Below are 17243 nucleotides of genomic sequence, written 5' to 3'. Positions count from 1 at the left end.
CATCTCTTCAGTCTTGGTCCTCAGTGGGGCTGAGTTAAATTACTTGTAATTTTTGGTTCATGACACATTCCAATCAACAATTATTTTATTGAAATAATTTAGGGGGTTCCCTTGAAGGAGGAAGGCCATCTGTGCCCAGAACAACTGCTCTGAGGGTTCCTCACTTTGGGTCTTTATGCTCCTTGTTGAGAAGTAACAATGATGGTTACTCTGATTATAGAGCAATAACATCTCCACTGTGATTTGCGTTCTACAGTGGGGAAAGAAAGCCTACTTTTAAAAATGTCCTCATGCTTTAAAGAACCAGATTAAAATTCCATGTACATCTTTCTAAAAAATACAAGAGCCCCGGTTTAATGTCATGGGAAAAAAAAAAAAAAAACAGGGATCGGAATCCTCATGACATTTGTTCCTAATTGGTCCAGTTTCCTGACTTAAAAAAAATAAATAAAGTCATAAAATCATGTATATTCATAAGAATGGGATCCTAACTATAATAAGATAGATCCCATGCTTGTATAGTCATATCAAAATAAATTCTGCTGTCATGTATAACTGAAAATTAAGAAAAAATCATGCCTTGCTTTTCAAATATCAAGACACTATAATCTGTAATGTCACAGCACCGGGCCATGACACAAAATAGTATTTACATGTCCACAGTCATTGAACTCGGGATAACAGATACATTTGGTTTTATGTTGTTTTAATAAAACTTAGTAAAAGTGAAAAGATGAATGGTTGGATCATTGACCCTGTTTGCCTGACAATTATGTGGTTATTTACCAACGATTTATATGAAGACGCACTTTGTTTCCTTAACAAAACAATCAATCAGTAACCATCACCACAACAGATCACAAGCTTCTGTATACAAATGACCACCTGTACCTTCACCCAAATGGCAAGAGCCTTGACTATGAATCTTTTGGGAGACCAGACAAGTTTTAATAATCCATGTGGCATGACATTCCTTCATAATAATTGCATAATTTGCCTTCTTTTTTTTCAGACTTTTTAAAATTAATAGGCTGACTTTATAATTTAAACAAAAAGTAAAATCTGGGCTGAGGGTTAGGGTTAGGGTTAGTGGTGGAGCAGTTGCTGGGCTTGATCTAACTAGCACTGTACTAAAAAAAGGGTGGGGGGAATATATCCCCCAAACCAAGGAAACATTACCTTACCTTAACTCGCGTCCAAAGGAGGAATAATTATCTCTCTCTCTGTGGACCTCAGAGATACATATGGGTTTAATCAAAATATCCTCTTTCAGATACCCCATGGAACTCATCACGGGTCCAAGCACATTTTCTTCCTTTGTTTATTGATTAATTAATTAACAACAATACAATCACAATGTTTTAGGAACAGGACCTCCAGGGGAGCCACCCTCTCCTCATAGACAAGAGCCCTTTAACATTGGACCTCAGGGGACATGTGTGACCTACTGGTGTCTGTGCTGCACACCAAGATCTGCATGGGGCCACGGGTCCTCCGTGACCTTCTTGGACTCAGTTTGCCCATTTCAAAGGTGGTTTCATGAGAAGCCATGAAACCACCATCTTGCTCTACTCACAGCGTCTTCCTCATCTCCCCGGCTGCCATGGGCAGACACCTCAGTCAGGACCACACAGACAGGGAAATGTTCCAATCATGTGTGGTGGAAAGTAAGCTACAAACAGCTCTGAAAATAACTGAAACAACTACTACCTTTCAAAAGTCACCTCCAAAAATTAAAAATGAAAATAAAGTCACCTTCACTGCATCGAATTAGATTAAACTATTTTTTGGTTCGTGACATATCCCCATCACTGGTCCGTTCTTGGTGATGTTTCTTTCTCTTGTGCACATGGGTTCCTTTTTTTACACAGCAAAAAAGCAGCAAAGGCAAGGACAGGAGGGAGAGGTCTCACTTACATTGTTCTCTATGTCCGTTACCCACAGAGCCAACCACCCAGGCTTTGTTTCTCGGGAATAAGCCACTCTCCTATGGTCCCTGTGGGAGAAACATAGACTTAGCCTGACTTAGATTCTGCAAGGTGTTATGTGGAACTACATAGTAGTGAACAGTGGTCCTTTATAATTAATTCAGTATTTTATTTTTGCTTTGAAATAATTTTATCACCACTGTTGCATCTGTCACCCAAAAATAAGATCTACCCCTATGACCAACGCTTGTTGTGTAAATACCCAACTCACTCAGGTGAGCACTGCCTCGTGGGGTAAATATTCACCTACTTCTTTCTTTCTTTTTTCGGTACTGGGAATTGAACTCAGGGACACTCAACCACTGATTGACATCCCCAGCCCTATTTTGTATTTTTATCTAGAGACAGGTTCTGAGTTGCTTAGTGCCTCGCCATTGCTTTGAACTTGTGATCCTTCTGGCTCAGCCTCCCAAGCTGCTGGGATTACAGGTGTGTGCCACCTGTAATTAGATGAGTCAATAAATTAAGATGTTGTAAGATAGAATTATGCATAGGCCACCGAAAGTTGAATGATGATTACTCATGGATGATTCGCTGTTTATGATCTAAAGAATAACCAAAATTGTAACTGAGCCAGTAATTCACAACTGAAAAAAAGTCTCTGTGCAATAATCTACATGTACCTTATAAAAAATGGCAGTAAACCAGGTGCCATGATGCACACCTGTAATCCCAGTGACTTGGGAGGCTGTGGCAGGAGGATCTCAAGTTCAAAGCCAGTCTTAGCAATGTTGAGGCACTAAGCAACTCAGTGAGACCCTGTCTCTAAGTAAAATATAATAAAAGGCCTGGGGATGTCGCTCAGTGGTCTAGTGCCCCTGAGTTCAATCCCTGGTATTAAAAAAATAAAAATAAAAAGTCCTCTGTAAAAGTGGCCAAAAGGGTGGTTGCTTGTGGTAGAGTGCCTGCCTCACATATGCAAGACCCTGAGTTCATTCCTCAGAACCACATAAAAATAAATAGGTGAAATATAGGTAATGTACAACTAAAAAAATAAATATTTTGTTTTTTAAAAATGGCCATAGTGGGCTGGGGATGTGGCTCATCAGTAGCGCACTCGCCTGGCATGCACGGGGCACTGGGTTCGATCCTCAGCACCACATACAAATAAAATAAAGATGTTGTGTCCACCGAAAACTAATATATATATATATAAAATTTCTCTCTCTCTCTCTCTTTCTCTCTCTCAAAAAAAAATTTTTTAAAAAAAATATGGCAGTAGGGCTTGGGTTGTGGCTCAGTGGAAGAGTACTTGCTTAATACAAGTGAGGTTCTGGGTTCGATCCTCAGCACCGCATAAAAATAAATACATAAAATAAAGGTATGTGTCCATCTACATCTAAAAAAATTTTTTAAGAAAATGGCAGCAGGCTAAGTATTTTCCTATGAATATCAGTGGTGGAACTCAAATAATCATCATCTTCTCATAAAACCTCATTCTCATTGATCTGTGTTTTGTCTTATTTTATAAAATTTTATTTATTTGACTATAATAATATATCAATATACAAATGCAAGCACACTAAAAATGAATCCTGAAAATACTAACCTCGGTCTATCCCTCTCTTTAGTCAACAAAATGATGGTCAAGATCATTTTGGGGTTGTTAACAAAATTCCGTGTTCTTGGCAGCACTATTCCCAATAGACAACATATGTAATCCACCTAATGTCCATCAATGGATGAATGGGTTAGGGAAATATGGTCCATGCACCCAGTGGAACACTACTGAGCTTCCAAAGTTGTGTGGATAATTGTGAGTCTGTTGTCTATGAAAAAAATAGAATGAGTTTGTTAACATCCCCAGAAACAATTTCTGGGATTTTTATTGGGATTGCATTGAATGTATAGATTAAGATGGGGGAAACTAACATCCTAAAACCAAGAGTTACTAAACAACACCACACACACAAAAAATCCAGATCAAAATATCAATACTGCTAAGGTTAGAAAACACTGCTTTACCCTCTCCAAAATAATTGGCCGAAAGATGAAGATATTTATAAATTCACTCACAATCTCATCAGCATCTGTGAGCACGGAAATGAAGGGCAGGACAAGTATGAAGTGGGTTTGGGGTGGAACTGAGTGCTGGTACTTAGCATGCATGAGGTCCTGGGCTTCAATCCCCAGCCAAAAAATTAATGAAAACAAGGAAGGAAGAAATCTGAATGGCCTTAACAGCTGTCCATGTGTTTATTATTCCTAGATATAACCAAGTAGATCTTATTTCCAACAAGCAACCAACAACCTACATAATGTAAGACAATAACATTAATTTCTCAGTATTTAATCTCTAGCTGCTCCTTACCCAAACAGGCATGAGAATTACTCAATTTGTGTTGGAACTGACCACTTCAAATGTAAAATAATAATAAATATATTACCCAAGTCTCATAATAAAGCTATGTATGGTTATCCTTTGTCTTCACTCATTTACATATTTTCCTTGTTATTCTTTTATTAATGTACTTACAGTAATAACATCCAGACCCATGAATCTTGGTAGCCTGAGAACAAAATCCTGAATGTCCCTACCTTCTGCTGTGAGATAATTTATCACACAGGGATTAATAAAGGCAGCTCTCATAATGGACCTCAGAGTTACAGGGTTTAATCAAAATCATTGATTCAGACACCCCAGAATACTCATCATTGTCCAGCCTCAGCACACCTTTCCTCACTCGGCCATCCCTCCGCCCTTCACTCATTAGTCGTCAATGCTAACAAACTTGACACCCCTGAAAATACCTAGGTGGACCCCACCATCGTGCCCACCCACAAGCAGGGGGTCCTAATCAGAATAAGATTTTTCCCATGCTTGTACAATTTTGTCAAAATGGATTCTACTGTCCTACATAACTAAGAAGAACTCATAACTAAAAAAAATTTTAAAAAGTCAACATCCATGAAATATAAACCTCTGAACAAGATCCTTCAATACTACCAAGATACTTCTACTGGGTTAACCGACACTCAACTTCCTAGCTTTGTATCACCCTGCATCTGTACTTCGTCTGTGCTTGCCCTCCTTTTATGTAACCTGTCTCCATGGTAAAAACAGTACATGACTGCCAGGCACAGTGGCACACACACCTGTAATCCCAGCGGGTCAGGAGGCTGAGATAGGAGGATCACAAGTTCAAAGCCAGCCTCAGCAAAAAGTGAGGCACTAAACTACTCAGTTAGACCCTGTCTCTAAATAAAATACAAAAAAAAAAAACAGGACTGGGGATGTGGCTCAGTAGTTGAGCATCCCTTTGTACCCCCAAAAAAGATAGCACATGTAGTAGGCAACCTCCAAGATGGCACCAGGGACTCCGGGTGAACAGAGTCTCATGTCAGATCTTCCACCTGCATCATGATTGCCTTTTCTGACAAACAGGATACTGCAGGACTGATGGCTCTACCTTCTGAGGGAGGGTTCCACCTTTCTGTCTTGGACTATCTGCTCAGGGTAGTCCTAAGGAAAGCTCCCTGCAGGAGGGAACTGTGGCTCCCACCAACAAGCAGCCATGTGTGTGAGCCAGGAGGCTGACCCACAGCACTATCAGGTCCCCAGCAGAGGTGACTCCACCTAACTCTCACCTGCAACCTCACAAGAGACCACGAGCCACAACTGCCCAGTAAGCCTCTCCTGGATTCTTGTTATACAGAAACTGAGAGAAAGATCAAAGTTTATTGATATTTTTGATGTTTGAAGCCATGAAGCCACGGGGTGATTCATTATATGGCAATAGATAGCTAACACAACACAGAAATGCTTGGACCAGAAATGTTTCAAGATTTTGGATTTTTTCTGGCTTTGGAATATTTGCCTATACGTAATGAGATATTCTAGGGATAGGACCCCAGTCTAACCATGAAATTCCTTTATATTTCATACACATCCTATACGCAAGGCTTGAAAATAATTTTAAATAATGTTTTTAGTGTGTCTGCATTTTGACTGCAACCCTTCACAGGAGGTCAGCTGTGCTTAAAAAGTTTCAGAATCAAGAGCCCTCCAGATTTTGGACTTTCAGGTGACAGACGCTCAAATTAGCCCAGGAACATCCCTGAACCCCCATCTCAACTCACACCACATCCCCTCTTCTTGTCTTTACCCACTTGAACAAAGTCATGGTCTCAATATTTATGATTGAAGAAATATTAAATCAATGATGGTACCAACTAAATTTTAATATTCAAAACTTCTAAAAATGCATAAAAGCCCCCTAAATTGTGCTAAATTGGATTTATCACAAGCTTTGTTTTGTTTTCACTATTGGTTCGTGCATGACACAGTTTTATCTATGTACTTAGTCATTTATTCATTTATTTGATATAATTTAGAGATAAAAGAACCACGTAAACCCAGCACAAGAAATCTGACTGTTCTCTCTGTAATGGTCTCTAAGCTCCTTACCCACAGAGAAAAAGCCAATGTCTCTATTATTGCTGAATAATTAAATCAGCTATGGTTTTCTTATTCTGCAAAGGAAAATGCACATTTTATAAAAAATGGAACAGGGTAGACTTAACTCCTTTTAATAGACTTGAGTCGTGAGGGATTAGATGGATATGAGCCTTGGTTCCTATCACATTCTCATTACTGACTTAAGAACAGTGCTACATTTTATGTACTGGCTTATTTACTGTTTAATTTTTAATATAATAAACACTTAAATCTACCACCCAACACAAGAGAATAAATAAAACTATCACGATTATCCACCTATATACTCCCTAACCACATAAAGACCCTAACCTCATTAATCTTTTGTGTGTTGCTAAGAATGTATCATTGAAGCATTGATCCCAGATTTACCCTAATTTATGCATTAACTGACTCACTCATGATTTTTTATTCAAATAATAATTTGCTTCTATTCAATTTTTAAAGAAGAAAGAATAAAACCCACCAGTAGTTCAGGATTGAAATACCACTTCATGCAACTGCTGATTTTTGGCATTTTTTCCAAAGTAGGATAAGTCTAGATTTCTTTTTTCTTCCTATGCAAAAAAAAAGTATTAATCATAACTTTGTTTCAAGACCCCTGCTCCTCACCAGTTCACGATATGCCATACATTAAGTAATGGAATAAGATATAAACTCATTCATTCTTTCACTTTTAACAATGCAACAAAATGAATAAAAGTCAAGGTAAGACAATGTCATCAACTAACATTACCGGGATCTGTCCATAATCTCATTGCTCACAGATATCATCAACTGGGTCCTTTTCTTTTTAAATAGTGGGCAGTGGACAGATGCACAACTATAGTCCATTCTTGGCCTTCTTTCACATGCACAACTATAGTCCATTCTTGGCCTTCTTTCAATTAGCCAATTACTCCAACAATCATTTCTAACATGAATGATTTGCTTCTTTTCCAAATAAAGCCAACAACCAGCTACCCAGCACCAAACCACAAAACAACAAGGACTCCCATGGAGTAAGTCATACCCTCTGGGGAAAACACTAAGAATGACTTGATCCATTCATGAGACTCATTGCTTCAGAAAATGATAACAGTGAATAATAGCTTGTTTGCTGCAGACTTGCAAAGCAGCACCGTGCACTTACACATCTTGATCTATACAATTCACAAACCTGAAGAACTGGATAAATGTAAATCTTTATTTCATGGCTTGGCCTCACAAATAACGAACAGATTTTTTCTGATTTCCATGGCTAGTGGCTCATGTATTTATCTGTGTCTATAATTATGCATGGAATGAAACAATCATGCATTTCCCTGCACTTTACCCAGGACTTTGACTATTCTGACTTTTGTATACTCTCCCCACCACACAAAAGAGGAAGAGATTTCCCAAGAGACCTGTAAGTTACAGAATTCAATTAAAATCTTGATTTACACATCTCAGAATACCTATTGCTCAAGGCTTGCTATATCTTCTTCCTTTGTTTATATACATTCCTTATTCTTTAATCCAATGATCCACTAAAAATAGGATAAATTCTCATAAATCGGAAGTCCAAAAAACAACATCCCTTGAATGCTACTTATAACTGTCTAAGTGCCTATTTCCCATGGAGCTAATAGACGACATCGTTTTGCACACATAAAATAATTGACATTCTAGCAGCTCCATACCAGCCACACTTGGCCCCTTTTTATTTAAAGATGATGCAACCAATAGCCACGGAAACATTATCTCACTCCATAAGGAGCACTGACAATATTGCCCACCTTCCTTTGTGCTTCTCATTCAAGGAATTAATCGTCAGAGCCTTTACCAGTGGGGAGTACTTCAGTGAATCACAAAGCAAACATAAAACAGAGTAGGAAGCAATGAGTGTAATGTAGCATCCGGCATCATTTTTATTGGATATGGTTAACCCTCAATCCCAAATCGAAGCACAAACTTATCAGGGGTCACAGCTGATGTTAGTTAGTCTTATTTATGAATACATTCATTTATTACTTTGAAAAATGCAGACAATAACGATAAACCAACCTCCCAAGTAAAGAACATGAAACTATAGCTATCACTGACATAAATCTCTTCTCTTCCTCCCTACAGAGGTGAGAACCAAGACCTTTAGCATGAGAGTATCGCTAAATCAACTGGGGGATGTTCATTTGGTGAAGTAAGACATAAACTTTCAAAAGAAAAAACCTACACTCAGGTAGTTTAATGAAGTTTATCTTGCAGTATTAGTCGAACGTGTCATCTCATAATTTCATCATTTCCCTGAAGGGTACTTTTTAGCTATTGATTTACTTAGTTTTTATTTTTAAACAGAATAATAAATATCACCATGTGAATAAGACTCCTATCTATCATAAACATCTGTCTCCACACTCTCTACCCATAAATTTGAGAACTAAATTTATTGATTTTAATGGACCTCACTTGTACCAAATTGGATAAATGTAAATCTATATTTCATGGCATGGCCTCACAAATGATGAACAGGTTTTTCTGATTTCCATGGCTAGTGGTCATGTATTTATCCGTGTCTATAATTATGCATGGAACAAATTAATTAATTATGCATTTTCCTGCACTTACCCAAAGGGCTGGTGGGAACCTCAAGTGCTATTTATTTATCTGGTCAGTCATTGGGGTGTAACAGTAATAAGCATGGTCTTTGGTATTTTGACCCTTCTTTTGTGTAACTGATCAAGATAGGAACACATTCCTTTGTTCTCTTAGGAGCAGTTAAAGTCAACACAAGAGACAACAAGTTGGAATATCTACCCACATGCTCACGACCCACAGATGTGACCAAGTAAACCCTCTCTGGACTTTTTAAAAAATAATACTCAGTGAATATATTTGGATTAATCATAATTCTAATTATAGATCCCATTCTCAATATTGGCTCATGTTTGGCCCTTTCTCAAATTTAAAACAAAATAGTAAGCTCCCTACAAATTAGAGGAGACAGTAGCTCAGCCCTCCTCATCTGCCACGTGTTGCCCAGTCAGCCTTCTCTTAGGTAACCACTGGATGAGCACCTTCCTTAATATTCTAAGTTATCTTGGTGCCTAAGGACCTGTGCACTCTATACCTTTCTTTTTCCAGTACTTGGGCTCTAGCCCAGTGCCTGGCACATGGTGGGGAAGCACAGGCTTTCACCCCTTTTTTGACATGGGATCTCACTAAGTTGCAGAGACTGACCTCTACCTTGTGATCCTTCCACCTCAGCCTCCCAGGTAGCCAAGGCACGCTCCACCACACCCAGCCCAGACCTTACCCTTGAACACCATAAATGTGAACAACTGCCCACCTGCTCATTGACCACAGGAATACTTGACTATATACCTCTTGTCAATTTTTGTTGTTGTTTTTCATAAACTTCAGTGAACATGAATTAATCATGATTGTAGTCGTATAATATGTTCTCTACAACTGGCCCCTGCTTGGTCTCTTTTAATCACAAAGAACATGAAACTATAGCTATTACTTAAATCTCTTGTCTTGTAATTTTTTGTCTATGGAAATGCTTTCTCTTTCTTCTTAATAAAACTAACAAGTAGCAAACTCCTACAAATCCAGAATGTCGGCATGGACTTGTAGATGCCCCCATGTCTGTCTATTTGTGTCTGGAGTTCCTGACTGCACGGAGGGGTCAACGGTTTCAACCTGTGTTACATGGGAACTCAGTATTAGACAAATTCATTCCTAATAAGACTTCTTTCAGGACACACCCTCATAAATGACCCACACCTGGCAATCTTTATCCTCACCTACACACTCATTTACTCATGAATTCACGTATCCACCCAGGACCCACTGAAGCCCAGGCCACTCATGACGGGGGTCTCCACACCCCCACAGGAAACACCTGGGTTCTAATGGCCTTCAGTTTCAAGTTTGATCAAAATTCTTGATTTGTCTTCCCTAGAACTTATCATGGATCCAAGCTCAGCACCTTTTCTTCATTTACTTATTCATACAGTATTGCTTACATATTATCTTGTATTTTACTCCTGGCTTCAGCAATTAAAAATATCAACATCCAGGAGTCACAAAAATGCCACGACAGATCTTTGCCTACTGCAGAAGGCTGCTTGTGGACCCATTTCCCACAGAGCTGGGAGGCGAGACCTCTCTCGGTCGGACTGCAGTCCTGCATGTGCAGTTCAAGCCACGGCTTCCCACCAGACCCTGCTGTCTGCCTGTCAATCATTCAACTTCGTCATAACTGAAGTCAATACAGTGACCAACCCAGTGGCCACCTTCACTGCTACAGCAAGGACAGCACTGTGCACCCTGCCCCTCAAAGCCTGGAAACCCAGATCTTTAACTGCAGATACATTTTCTTAAAACATGAGACAAAAATAGAGTGGGATTTTGAGCACCTGTGGAAATGAGTTCGACACCCTCTTCTTTGTCCCCAGTGGACTCCAGTTATGGGAAATGGCCTGATCCACAGTCCAATGCACATTCCCAGTGTGGTGTTCTTGGATTGTTTTTGTTTTACTTTATTCTTTAATTGAAAGATAAAGGCATGTGCACTACTGGATGTTTTCAAGTATACGAGAGGCGGGGTGACGAACTCTGGCTAATTAATGTGTGCGTTACCTGGAGCAGTTATCGTTCTGTGGTGAGAACTCTGACCTCCCCTCAGCTCGAGAGCTGTGATGCTGTCTGGTTGCAGCAGCCACCAGTTCCCTTGCTGGCAGCTCCCAGATAGTATGACTCGCCCCTGCAGACCCGGGGCACAGACGCTGGTACTTACCCGAGTCCCTTTGCTCAGCAGCCACAGAAACCACAGCCACCGTTTTCAACAGTGGATAATAAATAAATCAGATTTGGTATCTTGGATCTGTGGAGTGAAAAGCAGTTTTTAGAAAATTCAAGCACTGCAGATTTAGGTTTTGTTTGTGGGACTTTAATCCTGCTGTACCCAACGTGTTAAGTACCCAAGTTTTCATCACATTCCCATTATTAGCCCAAAATGTCCCCCACTTTATTTATTGACTTCAATTGGTAATTTATGTGTTACAATAAAAACTGCTAGTTCTAAACACCCCTGCAGGCAAGTCACAACTATGCACATTTCAATTCTGTCTAGAAAATACCCCCACACAGGCGAGAACCTGGGTCTTCTCTCATGGGTGCTCCCGGATCATAACTCAGTTTACCTTCTCATTTCCTCCCACATCTTCTCCGATTGCCTTAGGATTTCATTCAATTATTCATTTATTTTCTATTTGCCCACAGAATAACTTTTTAAATCTTCATAGAAAATGCAAAACAGTCTGCAGCATTATTACAGGTAATAACCTGGGCGGAATCTCAGGCTCCTTTTATTGACAGTAGATCAGAACAAGAGGAACGTTGAGCTTTTCATTCCTTAGTTCATTCGATGACTTATTTACTTACTTGCAGTACTAGAGATGGAACCCAGAGCCTCACACATGCTAGGGAAGTGCTCCGAGATGCATCCCCAGCTCTGCAATTAACTTTTCAAATGACAGGTGGTCTTCCATGGTCCATGTCTGCCCTCTTTTAAATACTCCCTTCCTTCATATCATCCTTCATGGCCATCACTGTTTGTGAGACTGCATACACAGGAATAGAGCCCTAAATAATGCCAACACCTGCCTGTGGTCTCAACACCCACACATACACTAGAAACTTACTGAGCGGGCCTCATCGGTTCATTGCTCCTATCTTATAACACCTCTTACTATTGGCCAGGACTTGATCTTCTATCAGTTGGGAAGTTCTGAATAATTTGTTATGTTTTTCTTTTTTCCCTTCTCTTAAAAAAAATTGATTCTTGGGGCTGGAGTTGTGGCTGCTCAGTGGTAAAGTGCTCACCTAGCACATGTGAGGCACTGGGTTCAATCCCCAGCACCACACGTCAATAAATAAATAAAGGCATTGTGTCCAATTACGACTAAAATAGATATATATTTTAAAAAAACTGATTCTCTCAGTGCTAGGGATGGAACCCAGGGCCTGTACAACTAGGCCAGTGTTCTACCTACACTACACTCAAAGCCCCTGATAAAAGTCTTAATAGAATTAGCTATCGCCAAGCAGGAAAGAACCGGAAGCTCACATACATCCATGTTTGCTACTAACCACATGGCAGCACCCTTGACCCACGGACTGACTGCAACCCAACTTCTCAGAAATAATTTAATAATAATTAATATCCATTACCTACTGTCATGATTAATGAATGTGTAACCGCCATTGTCTTGACTCACTGGGGGCAGACCTAAGATCTACAAAAGACACAAACCAAGATGCCCTTCCCCTCAGGGAACTTCAAGCTCATGTCCCACCGGGACGATGGATTAGGTGTGTGTGCGCAATGGTCCTTGGGTCACGGGGTTCAATCGAAATCCTTGATTCAGAAACCCTAGGGTGCCGATCATTGATTTGGGCTGGGGAGCAATGCTGTATATTCATTTCCAGATTTGTTATTGGTTTATTCATTAATTGGCTGATAATTATCACAACAAAACTAGATCACATGACCCACCCCAGTCTCTGTGCTGGTTGTTCCAGTTGCTACCACACTGGACAGCTTGCCCCAGGGGACAAGCAGCACATGAGGATGGACCAGTGTCCCTTACACAACCTCATCATCAGGGCATGGACTGGCCCTCTTCCTTCAACTTGCCCAAACGTTAAATATTTAACAAAACACATCCAGAAACTCCTCGTCTTACCTCACTAACAATATTTCTGCCCTTCCTCACATTTTCCTTCTCTTAGGGGTAAGACAAATGAATTATTAAGCTACAGTTTTCTTCCTCTATCTTTTTTAATTGATCCCGCCTGTTCACAATTGAAGGAATATTAATTTTGTTCCATGGAACATTGGTCATAATGGTACGTCCTTCAATTACTATTTTATTGTTAATTGGCAAATCACTCGACCCTCTCTGTAACTGTTTGTTTACTGCTTAATTTAATGTCATGTAAAATCTGACATTATCACTGTCCTTTCACAGGAATCTACATGGGAACCTTAAACACACAGGAGCTAACTTGATGCCATCCTCAGGGACAGGGGCAGCATGCGAATGCCCGGATCCTAATATGAGCTTCATAATTTATTCTCCTGGCTGACCCATCATCTGCTTCTCTTAACTAATTGTGACATAAACTTATTCATTCCTTCCTTTTTTATAATTCACAGCTGGGAATCCAAAGAAACAGGACAAAAATTCCATATACATCTAACATCTGCCAATCTGTCCCCGACCCACAGAAATGATCGATTATATTGTCACTGGATTAATAGAAATTCTTATCCTGCAATTCTCAACACTAGTGCTCTTCCACTTTCCTATTTATGTAAAATTCCTCTTTTTAGAGACAAGAGCCACTATCCACCAGTGTGTATGTGTGTGTGTGTGTGTGTGTGTGTGGACTTAAGTGCTTCAAACACATATTAATAATGGTTCTTGTTTCACTACATGCACTCATCATTGGTCTTTATTCACTTATTTACATGTTTATTTAATGAGTTTGTTTGTAAACTCATTCAATTTTTAGTGATTTACTCATTGATTGATTATACAATAAGGTAATCAATACCCATGAGCCAGACTCTTAGGTGTTCATAACCCTAGCTGCAGAGTCCCTTCCCGCACAGAGACGGGGCACCCTCGGGATGCACTTCGGCGTTCCCTGACCCTGCCTTGGCTCACTGCTGGGTTCTCTCCACCTTGGCCACGTGCTCCTCTTCCCTAGAGTTCTCCTTTACCAGACATTTGTTCATCTTCTCCACAAAACAAAACCAATAAATACTCCTGGCAGACATCACCACGCCCAAGCCTCTGAGGAGTGACCAGGTGTCCTTCTCACAGGAAACTTGTTATGCTGGCAGAGGCTCTGTGGCTCTGTTCTGTACCCAGTTTATTCCTACCAAGTCAGCCACTCTCCAGGACAGCCCCGACATGAACTAAAGTAAGCTTCGGGCATTAGTCAGGTGAAACACACAGGTAGCAACTCTACAGAACAGGAAATACCAGAAGGTAGCCTGCCTTGGAGAGCCAACAGTTCACCTGGCAGTTGAGAGCAGTCGCCATGTGCTCATGGTCTACACAGAGGGTGTCAGTGAGTGGGAAAGTCAGGTGGGTAGTGCCGCCAGGAGGTGCTTGTACAGGGAAGACCCTGAGGAATGGCAAGGAGGTGGGACATGGGAAACTGTCAGGGTGAATGTTTTAGTCAGCTTTTCATCACCTGAAAGACCTGACAAGAGCACTTAAAGGTAGAAAAGTTGATTTTGGCTCACAGTTTTCAAGGTCACTCCATGGTCAGCCGACTCCTTAGCCGCAGGTCCGGGGTGAGGCAGGGCATCATGACAGATAGTTGTGGCAGAGGTGAGCAGCTCAGGACACAACAACCAGGAAACAAAGAGAACTCCAGTCACCAGGGACAAAATGTATACCCCAAAGTCACACCCAGTGACCCACCTCCTCCAGCCACACCCTACCTGCCTACAGTTAATCCACATAATTAATCCACCTAGGTGGGTTAATTCCACTGATTAAGTTACAGTGCTCATAAGCTAATCTTTTCACCTCTGAACATTCCTGCATTGTCTAACATGTGAACTTTTGGGGGACACCACATATCCAACCCATAACTGTGACTGAGCCCTGTTTCTAACCTAAGTTAAACTCACGTTCAAACTAGATACCAAGACAACAGAAAAATATACTAAAGTAAGATTTGATCATGGTTATCCCATTTTTCTTTCTCTCTTGATTTCTTCATTGATTTCTTCACTCATTCATTTACTTATTTCTGAACACCTCTGAACAACTGTCCAATCAAAGATTTCAAAACACCAACTGTTACTTACATTTTCTTTATGAACCTAACCTACCCAAATAAGAGTCAAAGTCCTCATAAATGATGCATGATTAAACTAGTATGTGCCCTTTCTGTCCAACAAGAAGCAGCTATTAGAAAACTAAACACCCTGGATTGTTTTTAGTGGCACTCACTTGTGTAGAGTTAAATTAATAAGCCTTGGGTTATTAAATATTAGCCTCATTGGTCTGTGCTTAGCCCTTTTCAAATTTATTTATCCCTTAAAAATCATGAAATAGGGCTGGGGATTTGACTCAGTGGTAGAGTGCTGACCTAGGCAGTACTCAAGCCCTGGGTTCAATTTCCAGCACTGCAAAAAAAAAGAAAAAGAAAATTATGAAAGAGCAAGGTACAATGGCAAATGCCTATAATCTCAGCAGCTCAGGAAGCTGAGGCATGGGGACTGCAAGTTCAAAGCCAGCTTCAGGAACTTAGCAAAGCACTAATAAGCAACTTAATTTTCAAATTAAGCAAACTATGTTGCTTATTAGTCTCTAAATAAAAGATAAAAAAAGGGCTGGGGCTGGAGCTCAGTGGTTAAGCACCTCTGGGTTCAATCCCCAATACTAAAAAAATTAAAATTAAAATCCTTGAAAGAACACTCATATTATCACACCCAACAAACAAAAGACTACTGATACCTTTTTCCTTCCATGAGCCTCTCTCACAGATAATATCCCAGACTTCACTAATAAGGAAGTGTTTACATAAACCATAGTGCATAAATAGTAAAATGCTATTAAAGTAAATGAAAACATTCATCATTGGGCTGATGCCTCTCAACTTTGGAGAATTATATAGATGACTTAAGGTTTATAAGTCATTAAATATGACCTTCATTACTCCATCCTGGACCCTCTGATTTTATTTATGTATGTATCCATTATTTTTAATAAATCCATAAACATACATGGATCCACCATCCAACCCCAAAACAAAAAAGCACTTATATCTCACATATTATCTGATATATTTATCTATAAGTAGACATTCCATTTTTCTTTGCTATTTCCTACACAGAGAACAGCCTAATGTTTTTTTTTTCTTTTTAATTTGGTGACGGTTGTGCCTACTTGGACTTGTCACTCTAGATTCATGACAGTCTCATCCCTGTCCTGGGCATGGTCACCTTTGACTTTACTTACAGATTTAATAATTCAGTAAATATCCATCCACCAACCACCCAAGCCCAAAGCAGTAGCACTAGCCACAACTCACATTGGCTGGTCCATGGCACTTTCCACAGAGGTCACCTCCAAGGTCGCTGTTGGTAAAGTGGCATCACACCCACTGTGGGGCCTCCACCATTCTGTGAGACATAAGGCAGATATTAACATGATGAAGCCTACACTTTTTAATGGCCATTGGGGAGCAGAACAGGAGGAATCACAATCTTTGGTTCATGATACAGTCTCACCCTCTGGCCCAAACATGAGTATCAGTATTTGTATTTATTCATTTTTATTATTACAATAGACATGCATTAATTTACCACCCAAATCAAAAACATGTACTGTTACAAGAATCTGCCCCTATGTTTCTTCCCCACAAATGAACCCACAGACATCATTCCTAAAAAACAGGCATGCAGAGTTACAGTCATCACGACCCTCGACGCCACAAACAATCTCGTAATTTCCTACTCATCCTTTTATTGCTTTTATTTATTTGTTTAAATACAATAAATACAGATGAACCCGGTACTAATCCACAACAAGTTGATTAGTCAGTACATCCAAACGCTTCTTAACCACAGAGGTCTTATTTTTTTTTTAAATCATTTTAAATGATCAACAATTGTACAGGAATAGATGAATCTTAATCCTTAGTTCAAAATACCATTTTTGATGGTCCATTTTTTACCATCTTGCATTTCGTACTTTATTTATTGATTCATTTTATTCATGCTTAATATACAACAAATACACTTGAAGTCCCCTCCAGCC

General features: G+C 39.8%; 1 long non-coding RNA gene across 1 annotated transcript; it reads right to left on the bottom strand.

The window, feature by feature from the left end:
- Positions 1-164: 164 nt before the first annotated feature.
- LOC308648022 lies at positions 165-6984 on the bottom strand. The gene is made up of 3 exons (XR_014021763.1): positions 6893-6984; positions 1800-1996; positions 165-231 (listed from the first exon to the last, which is right to left on the bottom strand). It is a non-coding gene; the product is annotated as an uncharacterized lncRNA (long non-coding RNA).
- Positions 6985-17243: the final 10259 nt, after the last annotated feature.

Source organism: Spermophilus citellus (assembly GCF_964194105.1).
Source record: "Spermophilus citellus genome assembly, chromosome: 4".
Taxonomy (NCBI): Eukaryota; Metazoa; Chordata; class Mammalia; order Rodentia; family Sciuridae; genus Spermophilus; species Spermophilus citellus.
This window is presented reverse-complemented; position numbering and strand designations above follow the sequence as displayed.